We start from the raw sequence: 15,002 nt of genomic DNA, 5'->3' as shown, positions 1-15,002 counted from the left end.
ATCACCTCACAGACACAGGAATGAACTTCACTGCTGCTTGTGATGACCTCTCTTCCTAACACATGCCTTTAAAATACCATCTTCTTTAATCCACAAAATTAGACCAAAGTTTGCAGCTAAACTTTTCCAGTATGTACATTCTGATAACATGAGAGTCAACTATAAGTCTTTAAAACCCTCAATTATTTAGCAGTCCATTCAAGGACATTTTACCATCATGAAGAAGCAAATCTCATATATATGATTATAAATATACATATGTAATTATTATAATGAAGGAGCAACCGGAAAACAAAGATGTTACATGACCACTTTCCAGATCAGAGACGGCAAATCATGCAAGGGGTGAGCACATGGGCACACAGGCTCCTGTCACAAACTCCTGTACTTATGCCAAACTTACAGGAAAGCATGCATTTAGGTTGACATTTGACCTCTGAGCAGGACTGGGTCATTCCGGGCTTGTTTCTTATACAGTCTTTATTGAACTGATGTAATAAGCATATTAAAGTTCATAATACTTCCGAAAATGTATTAAATATTTTATTCCATATTCAAGACCACCTGAAATCTTAACCATTGTCTTCCACTGTGAAGTGTATGGCAACAGCAGACAATGACAAAGTCTGCCAGTAAATCTGGCACTTTCTATAGCTAAATTGCCAAATACCTGTTATTTCAATACAATGCCTGTTTCTAAAATATTTCAAGTTTTAATTTTATTAAAATGTTTCCTGTAATCTTGAAGAAAGGTATCAGAAAGGTTTGGTCTCTTGGGACGCCTGGGGGGGTCTCAGCGATTGAGCATCTGCCTTCAGCTCAGGGAGTGATCCATTCCTGGGATCAAGTCCCGCATCCGGTTCCCTGCATGGAGCCTGCTTCTCTCCCCTGCCTGTGTCTCTGCCTCTCTCTGTGTGTCTCTCATGAATAAATAAATAAAATCTTAAAAAAAAAAAAAAAAAGATAAGAAAAGAAAGGTTTGGTTCTTCATTTCACATCTGTAGTCAATGTGCCTGCCCTGTCTGCATCGGCTGCTATGTTAAGAAGGATTTTGAGGAGATGGGGAGTGCAAGTAGGTCTGCAGATTTCTCGCCCAGGCAAGTAAGTCATTATGGAAAGTGAAGAGGAGCTCATTTGAAAGCCATGTAGGATGTAGAGCCCAGACAACGGTGTAGTGCCTACGCCACGCCGGCCACGAAGATAGAAAGCAGCATCTCGTCCTCCTACGCACACCGCGTACAGCATTACACTACGTACTCGGAAATTTCAGTCAGGGTTCTCAGGTCAAGAAACCGTGAAGATGATGATGGGGTAAGGCTGAGGTAATAACAAGCAAGAGAATAAGAACTGGCTGAGGCTAAAGCAGTTAAATTGAGGGGACAGATCACTGAGGCTTGGCAATAGGTGGAGAAGACGAAATCTAGCAGAGAACACAAATGTCCACAACCCCGTAAATTCTGAGCTGACGTCAGCATAGAAGGTAGGATGAGGAGGGGAAAGGTGGATGCCTAAGCAAAAGGTACAAACTACTAGTAGTACAAGGAGTACTGCTTGCGCATTAAAAAAAAAAAAAAAAGTCACTGAAAGGATCCACAGAATTACTGGCAGAAGGAGAAGTTTTACCTTGAGGACAGCAGGTGAGCGCGGGCTCCCAACTACCCTGGACGACAGACAGCATTATCACAATCCGGGGGCCGGGCGGGGGGGGCTCAGGCACCTGCGCTCACTGCCCACGGCCCGTGTCCAGGCCGCGGCACCGGCAGGGGACCCTCAGCGGAGCCCGGGCTGCCCGGCGTCAGAAGCCAACGGAGGACCCCGCCATGGCCAGCATTCAGGTCAGCAGGTCATGTGGCAGAATTCAAATTTCTCTCAATTGCTCCCCGTAGGTCCAACTGCCTGTGATCATGTCCCTGGAACATACAGCATTTAGAACCACTGGAGCTCGGCTGAATCCCGCCTCCCACTCCCTCCCACTCGTACACCCATCTGATTCTTCCAGGCCAAACTCCCTAAGAACTCTCCATCTAAAACGCAATTCAAACAACGGCAAGTACTACAACTTTGGAATGTGGCTGGTATTGTAAAACTGAGAAAACAGTCAAGAATATGTGGCGACACACTCAGAAAGCTGTGTTTGTCCCATGAGGTCTAAGGAGCCAACGCACGAGGACGGCGAGCGGCAGAGACCGAAGCGAGGAGCGGCGGCGCCTGCAGGGAGGCCCGTCCTCCCCTCTCGACCCCCCTGCCGGATACCCTGGCTTCTGTGGAGCTAACGAACGAGGAAAAAGCCGAACTTTAAACTGGACTGGTGGCTGTTCAGCTTAATTCACCTGAATAACAGAGTCTAAAAACTAATTTTAATATTCCTCAGATGGGGCGCCTGGACGGCTCAGCGGTTAAGCTCTGCTTTCAGATGGAGTTCGGGGATCGAGTCCCACATCGGGCTCCCTGAGGGGAGCCTGCTTCTCCCTCTGCCTGTGTCTCTCTTTTTCTGTGCCTCTCATGAATAAATAAAACCTTTTTTAAAATAAAAAAAAAATAATCCTCAGAAAATAGAATTTAACTTTCAAATTATTCAAATGGAAGCTTCTTATCTCCCAACAATCCAACATGAATACAGATCACAAGTGAGAGGCTTCCTAAGATTTCGTGGTCTACAATGCAGGTGCGCATAATAGTAAAAAAAGGTATTTCAAAATAAAAGATAACAGCTATCTTGACATTATATAGTAAATGTAATTTAACATTTATGTTTAAAAATATCATGAGTACAAGGCAGCCCGAGTACAAGGCAGCGGTTTAGCGCCGCCTGCAGCCCGAGGTGTGATCCTGTAGACCCAGGATCGAGTCCCACATCGGGTTCCCTGCATGGAGCCTGCTTCTCCCTCTGCCTGTGTCTCTGCCTCTCTCTCTCTCTCTCTCTCTCTCTCTCTCTCTCTCTGTGTGTGTGTGTGTGTGTGTCTCTATGAATAAATAAAATCTAAAAAAAAAATCACAAGTACAGTAGAAAAATAAATGGCCTTAAACTGTGTTTCCTCTATAATTTAAAAAGACAGCAGCTGGGCAGGCCGGGTGGCTCAGCAGTTTAGCACCGCCTTCAGTCCAGGGCATGATCCTGGGGACCTGGGATCGAGTCCCGCCTCGGACTCCCTGCATGAAGCCTGCTTCTCCCTCTGCCTGGGTCTCTGCTTCCCTCTCTCTCTCTGTGTGTGTGGGTCTCTCATGAAAAAATGAATAAAATCTTCTTTAAAAAAATAAATAAATTGGGATCCCTGGGTGGCGCGGCGGTTTGGCGCCTGCCTTTGGCCTAGGGCGCGATCCTGGAGACCCGGGATCGAATCCCACGTCGGGCTCCCGGTGCATGGAGCCTGCTTCTCCCTCTGCCTGTGTCTCTGCCTCTCTCTCTCTCTGTATGACTATCGTAAATAAATAAAAAAAAATAAAATAGGATTTATCTTATAAAAATAAATAAATAAATAAATAAATAAATAAATAAATAGACACCTGTCATGATTAATAAAACGCCCAAAAAAATCTTTTAAATATGGTATCGATGGACATCCCAAAGAAGTTAATCTCAGGCGTTCCTACTGGAAGGACTGAACAGTCAAAGGAAATGTGCTACACATCAAAACCAACTCCAAACCCAGGACCTGATCTCCCAGATACCATCTCTCGGGTGCAGCTCAGAGACAGAGAAAACTTCTTAGGAGGGCCTTCACGCTGACACAGTCTCCCCATGCAGCGCCTTCCCCATGCTTACCCTTCATTAAAAGACTTCTTAAAAGTCTTTCCACAGCTATTAGGTGAGAAAACCGCAGTTACTCTCCCATCCCAACATCCAGGTCACAGGGCGGTCTGGGTCCACGGGGGCCACACCTCAGTTGGCCTCTCTCCTCAGGTGCCGCTCATACTCTTCTGAGGACAGGAAACACCTACGGAACGCTGAAGCCTCAGCACTGGGAGCTACCACCTTCAAGAAAAGAGCTACTTCCATCCGAATCGAACTTATTCGGCATAAGGAATGCTAAAAGTTTCCTTAAGACAATGACTTCCCCTAAGATGGCAAGAACACTCTAGAATTGGACTGAATTCTGAAAATGTGCACCTTCTCCTATATACTTGAGTATTAAAATGAAGACTCCAGGCTCCCCCCTGCCCTCATGCCAAGTTCTCCTCACAGTGTGAGCTGCCAACTGTGACAGTAAGACAAAGAGCCAATTACTGATGCTTGCCCTTAGATCACGAGCTGTTACTACCAACCAGAACTAACCAGAACTCTGCATATGGAACGTTGGAACTACCAGGAGGGACCTAATACTCCTTTCTTCCCACCTCCTACTTTTGGTAAACGGAGGAGGCACAGTGTTACATTCTTTTATCATTGTGTGCTTTTGCAGGATTATAAACGTACATTTGGAAGATGAAGGCCTATCAGTATGAAGACCCCAGTAGTTGGTGGATATCTGAGAAACAGCAGCCAAATAGAGTATGGGTGTGGTAGTTACATACTTGGAACTCAAAACCCATTCAATGAGGTGTTCTGTGCCACCTTCAGCACCCGGTCTTCTTGTACGTTATAGGACACTGGCAGCTATGCTGTGACACTGTAACTCACCACCTAACCCTACAGCAGCAAGACCCCTCTCCTCCCGGCTGTTTAGAAATACTAAAGGAGAACACAGCTGCCTGGTTACAGCAGGCGCTAAGTGACACCTTTTTTAATAAACAGTGCTGCCACAAGCAAGATGTTTACAATGAAACCCAGCTTTCTAAAGCTGCTTCCAAGGTAATCTTCTCAAGGGACCTAATGTGGATACATGGTCAAATTAAAATGTATTTATGACAGACTCTCTTGCTATAAATCACGGTATCTTCCTGATTAAAAAAAAAAAAAAACTTAGCATTTTTTAATCCCAATTGTGAAAATTAGTATTAGGTGACAAGCTTTCAACAAATCCATTAAAAATTCTGTACATAGATTTCTTTTGTTTCTACAATAAATGCCTAAGTAGGAAAGAAGATTCTTCCCTGTCATATTTTAAATTTACTTAGCATATAAGCAGATCAAACCAGAGAAAATATTAAAAATTTTAACTGGGTCTACCTGTCATCACTTAAACTTGGCTAACATCTGGAGAACATAAGAAATTATTATTCACAAAAAAGTTTTTTTATTGGTGAACGTAATAAAATCCCAAAGTTACAAATCAGAATAAACTTCAAATTGGGGTTAAGGAGTGCCTGGGTGGCTCAGTTGGTTTAGCGTCTGCCTCTTGATTTTGGCTCAGGTCAGGGGATGGAGCCCTGCAAGGGTCCCCACACTCAGCAGGGAGTCTGCCCTTCTCTCCCTCTCCTCTCCGCCTCCCCTCACTTGTGCTCCTTCTTTATTTTTTTATTTTTATTTTTTTAAGATTTATTTATTTATTTATGACGGGGGTGGGGTAGAGAAGCAGGCTCCACGCCAGGAGCCCGACGTGGGACTCGATCCCGGGACTCCAGGATCACGCCCTGGGCCAAAGGCAGGCGCCAAACCGCTGAGCCACCCAGGGATCCCCATGTGCTCCTTCTTTAAAATGAATCTCTAGGGCAGCCCCTGTGGCGCAGCAGTTTGGCGCCGCCTGCAGCATGGGGTGTGATCCTGGAGACCTGGGGTTGAGTCCCACATGGGCTCCCTGCATGGAGCCTGCTTCTCCCTAACCCTCTGCCTGTGTCTCTGCCTCTCTCTCTGTGTCTATGAATAAATAAATAAAATCTTTAAAATAAAAAAATGAGGATTTAAAAATAAAAAAATAAATCTCTAAAAAAATGAACAAATAAATCAGTGTTCAACTCTCAAAAGTAATCTTTTTTTTAATTTTTATTTATTTTATGATAGTCACAGAGAGAGAGAGAAAGAGGCAGAGACATAGGCAGAGGGAGAAGCAGGCTCCATGCACCAGGAGCCCGACGTGGGATTTGATCCGGGGTCTCCAGAATCGCGCCCTGGGCCAAAGGCAGGCGCCAAACCACTGCGCCACCCAGGGATCCCTCAAAAGTAATCTTAACTCAAATGCAATATACTGTGACTTACACTGACTTTCTGCACTTTCCTGGCTTCAGTAACTGTTATCTGCCAAGTGTCTAGTACACCGTAGTTTCCATAAATAACAATAATAAATGAATGAACTCCAGGTATTAAAATATATTCTAGGGGGATCCCTGGGTGGCGCAGCGGTTTGGCGCCTGCCTTTGGCCCAGGGCGCGATCCTGGAGACCCGGGATCGAATCCCACGTCGGGCTCCCGGTGCATGGAGCCTGCTTCTCCCTCTGCCTGTGTCTCTGACTGTCTCTCTCTCTCTCTGTGACTATCATAAATAAAAAAAAAAAAAAAAAAAAAAAAGACAAATACAATTTAAAAAAAAAATATATATATATATATTCTAGGGCAGCCCCGATGGCCCAGCGGTTTAGCGCCTTAGCGCCCCCTTCAGCCCAGGGTGTGATCCTGGAGACACAGGATCGAGTCCCACGTCGGGCTCCCTGCATGGCGTCTGCTTCTCCCTGGGCCTGTGTCTCTGCCTCTCTCTCTCTGTGTCTCTCATGAATAAATAAATAAAATCTTAAAAAAAAAAAAATTCTACCTATTGTAAGAAACATAATACCTTAACATAATCTTACGAAACAGTAATTATGGAGCAATGTGAACTACAAAAGCATTTATTTAAAACTAGTTAATCTACTATAAATATTACTCAGTTTACAAAATAAATAAAACACCACACAAGTTTTCATCAATATACATCTTTCCAACATAATGTGATCTGCTAAACATACTTCTCTCCTCTCTGAAGAATACAAGAGCCATGTCATGCCTTTAAGTTGTGGATTTAACAGTATTCCATTACCTCTGTAATTGAATTTCATGTAAAGTTAAAGAAACATTTAGCCTTTCAGCTACCTAATATAACCTAGAATCAAAAAGTACAATGAAAGACTAAATGTCTAAATATTTACTAGTTCCATATAAATTAGAATCTTTGTAAAATTGAGGTATCTAAATATCTATGTCTAACAATTTGCTAAATGTCCTACCACTATATAATGAACTACAGAAATATTTTTTAATGACCTAATAAATATACAGACTATTTGCACTTGTAAATAACTTCTACATGAAATATCTTACAGCATTTTCACAACTAAACTTTTTAAGAATTTTCTGAGTGGAAAATTATTAACAGGCACACATATGTGCAATGAAGTCTTTCCCTAAGGCAGTGCAATATGTTTAAAATATTACAGATAAGACTTGATTATTCAAAAAAAAAAGAAAAAAAAACATACTCTTGGATATTTAGACTAGATTTTTATCTCCCTCCCATTCAACTTTGTTTGTATCACTTTACTTCCTATCACAGGAATTCTCAAACTTTTAGAGCACATTCTCTCACAAAGCTACTAGTTTGTTCATTTCTCATTGGAAAGTGTGCGTTGGGACTGGGGTGTGCTAGAAGTGGAGCCTTCCATAAGGAAGACTGCTGGGCTGTTAAGATGATCACAGGTTGGATTTCTAAAAGCGGAACAGCCTATGTAGAGAACTCTGCCAACGTCTAAGACACAGCGAACATACACTACTTGGTATATAGCATCAGGGTACGCAGTTATGTCATCAACCTGTGAATACCAAAACACTTCAAAAATCAAGAACAAAGGACAGACCGTTGATGAAGTAGAGAACTTTCAGATCACTACTAATCTCCACAAAATCACCGTATCAAAGTAGATTTAAGTAGTTTTGAAATTTTGACCCCACTGCAAAAAAGTAACTCAAAATTACTATGCAAGAAACACAGGTAGAAATTAAACTCAAATCTGTTCTTTTTTGTCAAAATTCCTAGTAAAAATATTGGTGAGGGATTATGAAGTCCACTGTGATCAAACTAAGAAATAACAAGCAGTGATTCTTTATTCAGAAAGTCTTCTGCTTCAGGTAAATACAAAACCTGTCACTCGAAGCAGTTAGGGTGACAGATGCAGGGAAAGAGAAAATGATGCACTGATTACCAGTGGTTAAAATGGTTCTTCTATGTACTTCAGTTACCCAGACCCTTCATCAAAGACACAGAAGTCATGAGAGGTGGGTGTCGGGCACTGGGGGAGGCTGCAGGGAGCTGGTGTTCAAATACGGAGTTTAAGTTTGACAAAATGAAAAGAGCTCTGGAGCTGGATGGTGATCTCTGCACAGTGAATTTATCTAATACCACCGCACTACACACTTTAAGACAGTAAATTGTGTTATGTATATTTAACCGGTCAAGAGAATAAAAGCAAGAAAAAGTAATGTCAAAAACATCCTTAAAAACTGCTTCAAGTAAATGAGCCCTGAGGAACGTAACAAATGCTGCTTTTCCACCTCTGAGAGAACTAAAGTAAAAACATGGAGGGATTCAGAGGTATGCTACAACACAAATTAGTAAACAATGCACACACACACAAAAAAAAACTAAACAATGCACACGTAGGGATGCTACGCTGTGATTTCAGAGGTCCACTCCTTTCCACAGGAGTTTAAGTTATCAGCCTGAACCAAATTTGATTCCACTGAATTGACCTATCTAATAGTGATTCTTGCATTCCTACCCCTATGAGGTCGGTACAATTACTATCACTCTTGTTCGCCAGATGGGGAAGCTGAGACCAAGCATTGCGAGTTTAATCGATTGCCCACCGTTACTTTGCTAGTAAATGATAGAGGAGAGATTCAGACAAGCCATTTAGCTTGAGAGTCATTTTGCTCTAGGCTACCTGACTAATCTAAATGACAAAAAAAAAAATCACCTGGTTTAAAAAAAAAAAGTCTCAAGTCCAAATCAAGGATTTCAAGCAGTGAAAAGTTTTTAACTATCGTAAGGCAAAGTCTGACCATTTACTCAATGTTTTCTACCAAATACAACCTCTTTGCTTACAGGTTTTCCATGCAGAATTCAACTGGAGGTCGGTAAAGCTATGTTAAATAGGACAACTAGAGGTTTATATCTTTAGGCGTCATTAGGACAGTAAGTGATAACCCTCTATTACAAATTCTATTCATTTACTTATTTGACGGGGGAAAGAGAACGAGTGCCTGCACCCAAGCCAGGGGAGCAGCGGGGGGGGGGGGGGGGGGGGGGGGGGACGACGCAGGCTCCCCAGGGCCCGGGGATCATGACCCGAGTCAAAGGCAGATGCGCTCAACCCACAGAGCCACCCAGGGGCCCCCACCAATGTTGACGTCCTTCATTCCCATTAATGCCCCAAGTATGCCAAAGGATCTGAGCGTCTCTATTACACACTATCAGAACCAGCCCTAAAGGAAATGGGTAGAGTTTAAATAAACACGTCAATCCAAGGGAACCTGGAGGAGGACACCCACTCAAAGTGCCAACGTGACCATGTCCCAGAACACTCGGGAGCTCAGGAGTGGAAATCGACATTTTCCGTGATTTCTCTCTTTAGATCATTTGCCTAGGTGTGTATTTAAATGCTTTCCTAAGGTGACTGCAAAAATAAATGGCCCACTTTACAGAATGCAAAAGGGAGACTCCGTTTTCACACGACCAGCACCTATGGGGAAACAGTACCACGTAAAAGAATCCTGTTGCCGCAGGTACAGCTAAGCAAGGAAACACGGCATTCACTTTGGGGCAGGCGCGTCCCGCGTCTTGTGATGTCCGATCCCCTGCCCAGGCCGTGCGGTCGAGTCCGCAGAGGACCCCCAAAGCCGGCGCCACGGCCGAAGGCTGCAAACTAACCGCCTGTGCGAGGTCCTCCACCATCCCCTCCTGGTACAAAGCAGGACGCAGGAACCCTCAGAGGTGACCTTGCTCAACGCAAAGCACGCAAACTTTTAAAGTATAACCGAGCGATCTCTCTGATAAAGTTCCCACCGTGATTCGCAGCCGATGGCCCAGCAGCCGAGGGGTTGGCAGCCCCGGCTCAGCCCCGGTCGCCCCCGGCTCGCGCCGCACAGTTCCTCGCCGCCCCGCGGGCTTCCCGCCTCCCGGCGCGGGGTCGGCGGGGCCGGCGCGGGGCCGGAGCGGGGCCGCCGCCGGGTCGCCGCGGGCTGCAGCACCCCCGCCCCGGCCCAGGCCGCCCGCACCTGCTGGGCGCCCGCGGCTCGTACCCCGCGCCCGCGCCCCGCCGCGTCCACGTGGAGCTGGGCCCCGCGCCCCGCGCCCGGCCCTGCCCCCCGCGCCCGGCCCCGCGCCCCCCGCGCCGCGCCGCCCGCACCCCCGCGCCCCGGCCCTGGGGCGACCTGTTGAGGACGCGCAGGCCTCGCTGCCGCCGAGCCCGGCCCCGGGGGACGCGGAGCAGCCCCGCCCGGCTCCCCGGGCCCGCCCGCCCGCCGCCCCCGCCCCGCGGCCCCGCCGGCCCGCGCCCCGCCCGCCGCACTCACTGGGCCGCGGGCCCCAGGCCTGGCCGCGCGCGAAGGGCCGGCGGCGGGCGGCGCTCACGCGACTCCCCGGCTTCCGGCCCGACCAGGCCCCGCGCGGTCCTCCTCCTGCGCCGCCCCGCCGCCCGCCGCCCGCCGCCCCGCCCGCCGACACAAAGCCCGCGGGCCGCCCGGGGCAGCCGGGAGGGCGGACCCCCAGCCGCCGCCCCCGCCCGCCCGCCAGCCGCCGCCGCCCCCGCCCCCGGCCAGTCCGCACCATTCCGCTCCGGCGCTCGCCGCCGCCGCCGCCGCCCGGGCCCGCCGCCCCCGCCGCCGCCCCCGCCCCCCGGCCCCGGGCGCGCCCCCGCCCCGGCCTCCCCGCCCGGCCCCCGCCGCCCGGCCCCCGGCTCCCCCCGCCCGGCCGCCGCCCTCCCGCCCTCCGCCCGGCGCCCGGGCCGCCATGTTTACCGCCCTCGGCCGCGGACCGGCGCCCGGCGGGGAGGGGAGGCCGCGGGCCTGCGGGGCCGCCGCACTTACGGGCTGTGGGCGCCGCGGGCCGGGCGGGGGCGGGCGGGGGCGGGGGGCTCGGCCGCCGCCGCCGCGGAAAGTTTGCGTCCTGCGAGGCCGCGGCGCCGCTCACATGGCGGGGTGCGCGGGGCGGCCGCTCGCGGGCCCGGCCCCCGCTCCTCCGCCCGCCCCCGGCCGCCGCGCTGGGCTCGGGGCTGCGGGCTGCGGGCCGGGGCTGCGGGCCGCGCGCTCCCCCCGCCCCGGCCGCGCCCACACCCACCTTCCCTGCGCCCCGTCCGCCGCGCGGGCCCGAGCGGCCCTCCGCATGTTCCCCGCCGCGCACAGGCACCGGCCGCGGCGCACGTGAAGGCGACGTACGTGCGGGCGCGCAAAGCTCCGGGCGCTCGCTGCACCGCCGGGCTGGGGCGCGGGCCGCGGGTGCGGGCGGGCGGGCGGGCGGGAGGGCGCGGACCCGCACCGCCCTGCTCGGTGCTGCGCGGTCCTGCTCGGTGCTGCGCGGTGCTGCACGGTCCTGAAACGTCCTGCTCGGCCCTGCTCGGTGCTGCGCGGTCCTGCTCGGTGCTGCGCGGCCCTGCTCGGTGCTGCGCGGTGCTGCTCGGTCCTGCGCGGCCCTGCTCGGTGCTGCGCGGTGCTGCACGGTCCTGGAAGGTCCTGCACAGCCCTGCTCGGCCCTGCGCGGTCCTGCACGGTGCTGCTCGGTGCTGCACGGCCCTGCTTGGTGCTGCACAGTCCTGCTCGGTGCTGCACGGTGCCGTGCGGCCCTGCACGGTGCTGCTCAGTCCAGCACGGTGCTGCACGGTCCTGCACCGCCCTGCACGGTCCTGCTCAGTGCTGCTCGGTGCTGCACGGCATTGCTCGGCCCTGCTCGGTGCTGCACGGCACTGCTCGGCCCTGCACGGTCCTGCACGGCGCTGCTCAGTCCTGCACGGTCCTGCACCGCCCTGCACGGTGCTGCTCGGTGCTGCACGGTCCTGCACGGCCCTGCACAGCCCTGCACCATCCTGCACAGCCCTGCACCTCCCTGCACGGCCCTGCACCCTCCTGCGCAGTCCTGCACCCGCGCAGCTGGCTGCTGGGGCAGCGGGACCGTGCACTTTAGCAAGACTGCCAACCTGCTTTGGAGGCCTCTTCCTGCCATCATCAAAAACAAAAACAAACAAAAAAAACAAAAAAACACCACCACCCTGCAGGGAGGTGCGAGATTCCCTGGTCCAGGCGTGCACACACAGGACTGTGAGAGCAACAGGACCACCCATCATCAGTCGGGCAAACACAGGACAAATCCGTGTGAAGCAGCTTCACTCTTTGTAATTCTACATCTGCCCAGTGTATGCTTTACCCAGTGACCAGACATAAGCACACTTGTATGGACACAGGCCCCATATTTTCCCTAATGACCTTTCTCCCGTGAGAGTTGGTTAGGAAGACCTGCCAGCCAAAATTTCTTACTCTGCTTCTCCGTGGTCATCTGTACCTGAAATCTTTGGGAAAAGACTGTCCTGGAAATTCTGGGATTCTACTCCAACACATCAATCTTCTTTCATCACTGGTCTCCTAAGACTAAGAATTTAGAAATGAGTAGTACTTGCATAGGTGTGCTATGGTGCACACCAGTCAAGGAAACAATCTTTCCACCACTCACAGCCCTGCTTCCAATACATCTCTGAGAGTTTTGGTTTAGATCAAGAGGCGTCACAAAATAATTTTAACTCATTTTACAGATAAATATACATCATTAAAATCCAGCAGATGGGTTAAAAGGTGTCAGAAAAAAATCAAGCTATACCTAGTTTGAATGCTGGACCAGGAATTGTAACGATTTAAGTAAACTTTAAGTAAATTGCCTTTTTTTTTTTTTTAAGTCCTTTATTACATAGAGGACTTCATGGTTCTGTGGTTTGTTTTGGTTTTGGTTTTGGTTTTGGTTCTGTGTATTTCACGGAGGATGCTCAACTAAGACAAACTTATGTAAGTATAGAAGGAAGCTTACCTTTTAGGAAAGAAGTGACTGGATAACTCCACAGTCTTCTCTAATTAAGTTGTGTAGGCATCATTTTAGTGTTTGTACCCAGATACTATCATTCTACCTAATATAAGTGAAATACTTTATCTCCAGATTTCCTATTTGTTTTGCCTGCCGTTTAGCCCTTGGTTCCATTTTGCCTTCAGAACAGTTTCATTTACCTCATTTCCTCAGCTGAGTGAATGTGGAGTGGATGTGGTCTGAGCCAGTGGTGTGCAGGGGATGGTTTGGGATGGGGAATTGGGGGAGGCCCAGAAGACCAAACTGGTTATTTCCATAGAACATAGGCTATACCCTAAATTTACTTGCCACACTGCAAGAGAGGGCAAGGGTGTCAGAGAAGAGAGGAAAGGAGTTGCAGTGAGCCATGAGGAGTGATTTGCATCAACTAGGGCATGTTTCAGAGACTTAGCACCACCAACAACCGTCCTAATTATCCCCAGACTCCACCAGCATTTTCTACGCTTAACTAAAACTTGACTTGATCAGTGTTATTACTTTTTCCAGCTTCTGCTCTAAGAAATATTATTTAAGTAGAAAGGACATGAATTATCCAACAGATTGATGTGGAAAATGTCTCTTTAAAAAATAAATTATATCCTTACCTTTCACTAAAAATAACCCAATGACTTAAATGTCATTATAAAAAAAAAAAAACTAAAAATCATTTCCAATAGGTAATATTGAAAATATATGTAATAAGAAAATATATGTGAATATAAGGTTGAAGGTGAAGAAAAATATTCTGGGTCCTAAAGCAATGGTTTTTATCACAAAAGGTTGGAGTGATAAATTTGGCTGTATAAAAATACAGGAGTCCTGTAAGTTAAAATACAGACCTACTTTAAAATACGCCCATTGGGATCACAACGTTGACCCTTTATAGAGAGGGTCCCTCTCCCTTTGTTCACATTTGAGGACCAATTCAGATTTCCTGGTGCTGGTAAAGAGCCACAGGGCTGGGGACTCCTGCTGAGTTCTGGTCTCTCAGTGTGTTCCTGGTTTGCTAGTATGTGGTAATAATGAGTTTGGGGACATGCTCCTGAAATGCATTGCTTTTATTTATTTTGCCTTTACTAATATGTTTGATTTTATGTTTTGCTTTGCATTAAAGATCGAGAACATAGTCTTAAGTATATCATGCAGATTAACTGTGAAAAAGCTTCAGGAATGTAAATGAACAACACACTACAGAGAAACTGGTAAATGGAAAGTGTTACACTGTGTTATCTTAGGTAATGGAAACAGGTCCATTTCAATGAGACTTGGTGTTTTTCATGAATGAGGACTCCAGAACACATAGCATCCCTTCTGATTTAAAGTAATAGCAACTGCATTTTCAACTTAGGAGAATGTTTTTTCAATAGCAGATTACCCTTGTAAGTGGGAAGACCATACAAGTAAAAGTAAGAAGCAAACTGGGAGAATGTATATATATATATATATATATATATATATATATATATATATACACACACACATCTGCAAGAAGTGAGCTAGGGTGACAGTCCTTAGATACAAAAAGCAGGGCACCTCGTGGCATGTTCAGTTGAGCCTCTGATTCTTACTTTTAGCTCAGCTCATGGTCTGGGGTTCGAGAGATCAAGCCCCCATTGAGATCTCTGCACTTAATGCAGAGTCTGCTTGAGATTCTCTCTCCCTCTCCCTGTGCCCCTCCTGCTCATGTTCTCTCTCTCTCTCATCAATAATAAATAATAATAAATAAATCTTTAAAAATAATTAAAAAGCTACTTCACATTAATAAGATACACACCAGCATTATCCCCCTCAAAAAAAGGACAAAAGTCATTGGTAATTTATAAAAGAAGAAATATAAACTATCAGCAAATACTGATATTCAAGTTAACAGTAAAAGGAAAAAACAGCAGAATACTGCTTTTCTTCAAACAGCAGAATTCTTTGGTGATCATATTATACAGGGTGAGAGAGATGGATGCTCTTTCACTACTGAACTGACTTGGTATAGACTCTTGAAATAGCAAGAGCCTGGAAAATATTCCTATCTTTGACCTCAGATGTCCACATGTAGAAACCTAC

General features: G+C 48.0%; 1 protein-coding gene across 10 annotated transcripts in view; it reads right to left on the bottom strand.

Moving 5' to 3' along the window:
- Positions 1 to 11,318, bottom strand: part of ZMYND11 (zinc finger MYND-type containing 11) — a 131,858-nt gene extending 120,540 nt beyond the window's left edge. For 3 of the 10 annotated variants that reach the window (XM_055331289.1, XM_055331298.1, XM_055331300.1), the window contains exon 1: positions 11,181 to 11,318. The gene's annotated coding sequence lies outside the window, so the exon portion shown is untranslated. Of the gene's footprint in view, positions 1 to 1,623; positions 1,929 to 10,417; positions 10,546 to 10,670; positions 10,730 to 11,180 lie in introns of those variants that run through there. The other 7 variants (XM_055331299.1, XM_055331301.1, XM_055331302.1 and 4 more) reach the window with 4 other exon arrangements.
- Between the last annotated feature and the right edge of the window lie 3,684 nt (positions 11,319 to 15,002).

Source organism: Nyctereutes procyonoides, unplaced genomic scaffold, assembly GCF_905146905.1.
Source record: "Nyctereutes procyonoides isolate TBG_1078 unplaced genomic scaffold, NYPRO_anot_genome, whole genome shotgun sequence".
Taxonomy (NCBI): Eukaryota; Metazoa; Chordata; class Mammalia; order Carnivora; family Canidae; genus Nyctereutes; species Nyctereutes procyonoides.
The sequence above is the reverse complement of the archived record's forward strand: the minus strand, read 5'-3'. Positions and strand labels throughout refer to the sequence as shown.